At 45.0% G+C, this 3,499-nt stretch overlaps 1 pseudogene; it reads right to left on the bottom strand.

The window, feature by feature from the left end:
- Window positions 1-1,690: 1,690 nt before the first annotated feature.
- Window positions 1,691-3,090, bottom strand: LOC101979304 (annotated as a pseudogene).
- Window positions 3,091-3,499: the final 409 nt, after the last annotated feature.

Genomic DNA, 3,499 nt, shown 5'->3' with positions numbered 1-3,499 from the left:
CCTCCCCCAACCCTCAACCGTATACTAATTATAATCAACCCCTAAATGATGTCCCTAAACCCAAGGGCAAACTTTACTGGGAGAGGGGACGTCGTCCTCTAGAATTACTTCCAGGTGTCATGAGGGCAACGTTCTTTCTGGGGGATCCTGTGAAAGTAAAATGATGGTTAAATTTCAAGATCGATGTCTTTTAAAATTGCAAATAGTCTCTGAGTATTTTGTGCAGGTCTGGCCAAAATGTATAAGATGTGCACCATTTCAGCTAACCAAGTTGGAACTGTCTTGTGCAGCTGGTACCCAAAACAGGTCTTGTAGTAGTGCTATCAGTATCATGACATCATATCAACGAGGTGGAGTTGTTGTTATGGGGCCCCATCTTCTTCCTGGAAACTTCAAATGTCACTTCAGGAAAAACTCATTGTTCATTGTGAAAAACTTAAACATTAATCATATAGACATATATAGACATATATATTCAATGAAAGGCATGATAGATATATATAATGAAAAGTATAGAATGTTGAAACCTCCTACTATTAGTGTGTGGGGTTTGATATCTGCCTTGAGTTCTAGTAATGTTTCCTTCACATAAGTGGGTGCTTTTATGTTAGGGGCATAGATATTCAGGATTGAGACTTCATCCTGATGGATCATTCCTGTTATGAGTAAAACGTGTCCATCTCCATCTCTTCTGATTTATTTTAGTTTGAAGTCAATTTTGTTAGAAATTAGAATGGCCACACCTGCTTGTTTCTTAGGTATATTTGATTGAAAAGCCTTTTCCCAACCCTTTACTCTGAGTAGATGTCTGTCTTTGTGGTTGAGGTGTGTTTCTTGTAAACAGCAGAATGTTGGGTCCTGTTTTCTTATCCAATCTCTTAGCCTGTGTCTCTTGATATGTGAATTGAGTCCATTGATATTAATGACCAGTGGTTGTTAACTCCGGTTATTTTTTTTGAGGGGTGCAATGAACTTTATTGATGGTATTCAAGAGAGTAGGGCTCCCTAAACCCCTCCTGCTATTCTGGGGGTCTGGGATGGAAACCGTGAGGGAGATGCTCAATGTCAAGGGTTGAGTTAGGACAGGGACTGCTCAGCAGCCGAGGGCCTCTCTCTTGATGTGTCCTTGCTGGGATGGGTGGTCCAGGGCGGGCTTCTTACTCCTTGGAGGCCATGTAGGCCATGAGGTCCACCACTCTGTTGCTGTAGCCGAATTCATTGTCGTACCAGGAAATGAGCTTTACAAAGTTGTCATTGAGAGCAATGCCAGCTCCAGCATCGAAGGTAGAAGAGTGGGAGTCACTGTTCATATCTTCAAACTTTTTGTTATTCTTCTCATCCATTTCTTTAAGGGAGTTTTTCACATCCTGTTTAAAGGACTCTATCACTTTCATAATGTCAATCTTTTCTGCTTCTTCTGGATTAGGGTGTTCAAGTCTTCATGTTGTATGTTCGCTGGGTTCTGGTGTTACCATGGTGTTTTTCAGACTGTTGGAGGAATTCTTGCATTGGCGCCTGCCCATCTCTTTCTTCAAATGCTCTCCCATGGATCTTCTGGTACAGGATCAGTGCCCCTTGCTGTCCAGGGACCTCACAGACAAAAGGCCTAGCTTGGTGCCTGCAAGCTTAGTGATACAAAGGAACTCCCAACCGCTTGCACTCACCACCGGGTCCCAGCCCAAATAGAGGCTTAGCTGGGGGATCTTATGTCCCTGAAGAAAGAAGGGACAGGGCGCCTGGGCAGAAGCTCAGATGGCATAGGAAGGGAGAGGCAGTAGCCAGGGAGAAAAGCCCCTGCAGAATGACCAGAACGATAAGGGGGTTGAGGAATGTCTGTGCTCCTTTTCCGGGGCAGAACTGGGCTTCTGCCGCTGATCTGGAACACAGTCACCCCTCCGATGGATCTTCTGGTACCAATGCAGTCTTTCTTGAGTGGTCCTATGAATGCTCTCTTCTCTTCCATGGTCTGGAAACGACGGTGGCCAATCTTGGAAGTGTTATCAATGAATTTCAGGTCTATCTTCTCCAGAGCCCGCTGTTTGGTCTGCACCCGCAAGGACTTGCGGATGGTGAGCACTTGCTTCTTGGTTCCCACCACACAGCCTTTGAGCATGATGAAGTCATTGGTTACCTCACCATAATGGACAAAGCCACCCAATGGGTTGATGCTCTTGTCAGAAAGGTCATAGTCAGTAGATGCATTGTTCTTGATCAGCTTGCCATCTTTGATAAGGTAGCCCTCACCAATCTTGTACATCTTCTTGTTGATCTCTGTCCGATGATGGTAGCCTTTCTGCCCAGCCTGAGCCACAGAGAAGGCCACTCGGGCAGAGTGCCAAGCACCAATACAGGCAACCTTGCGGAACCCTAGATGGGTCTTGCGGGGCACTTTTTTTGTCGCCCCTTTGTAGCCTTTGCCTTTATCACTCCGATGACATCAATCATCTCATCCTGCCCAAACACCTGGTTTACAGGAACCTGCTGCTCCAGCCTCTCCCAGGCCCAGTCCAGCTTCTCAGCTGCAGTGCCCCCATTCACCTGGTTCTCCATCAAGTGTGCCTTCTTCTGGCAGTGGAAGCAGACACATCTGAGTGTGGGCAATTATGTGGATGACCTGGCAGTACTTCTCCGTGCTGCTGAAGTCCTTCTCCAGCTGTTTTTTGCCTATGTCATCCTGCCATTTCCTACAGTATTTGGTGAAGGCCTTCTTCATAGATTTGTGCCAGTTCTTGTAGAAATGCCTTTCACACTCATCACTGATGTGCTCAGCAAATACTGTCTTAAAGGTGCGGAGACCTCGTGGGGTTTTGACGTATCCCACGATACCCACAACTACCAGTGGTGGTGTTTCCACAATGGTTACAGCCTCCACAACTTCTTTCTTGTTCACCTTGGATCCTGGTCTGTCAACCTCCCTGACAATGTGGGTCACACCAGCCTTGTAGCCTAGAAAGGCCATGATCGGTGAACAGGCTTGGAAGGGTCATCCTTGGGGAAGCTCTTCACTTTTCCACAATGCCTGCTGCAGCGCGTCTGAGGCAAGAAGCCCAAGGACCCATGCCTGGGAGCAGAGAATTTCCTGTGAGACATCTCTCTGTCACACGCTGCTGCTGATAGAGGGATTTATGTGATTTCTAAGTGTGAAAAATGTGTGTTTCTGATTCATGTACTATTTCTTAGGTTCTTTTCCTTCTGTTGATTTGTCTTATCCAATTTCAATGTGAGAGTTTTCATTTCATCTTATTAATTTTATTTCATTTTATTTTAACAAAATGAATGAATTAATTAGCTGATGGACAAATGAATGAATGAATGCTTAGCTATTAGGGTAAGGGTTAACAACTTAACTATTACTTATCCTACCAAGAGAGAAAAAATTCGTTTTCTCCAATAGATTGACACAGGGTATGCCAACCACTCCAGCACAGGCCCCATGTTCACTAGTAATTGACCAATATATAATCAATTCTATTTGTGTGTACATATGCTTTTACAAGGT

This window comes from Microtus ochrogaster, chromosome 21, assembly GCF_000317375.1.
Source record: "Microtus ochrogaster isolate Prairie Vole_2 chromosome 21, MicOch1.0, whole genome shotgun sequence".
Lineage (NCBI taxonomy): Eukaryota > Metazoa > Chordata > Mammalia > Rodentia > Cricetidae > Microtus > Microtus ochrogaster.
Note: the sequence above shows the minus strand (reverse complement) of the source record. Positions and strands in the feature narration are given on the sequence as shown.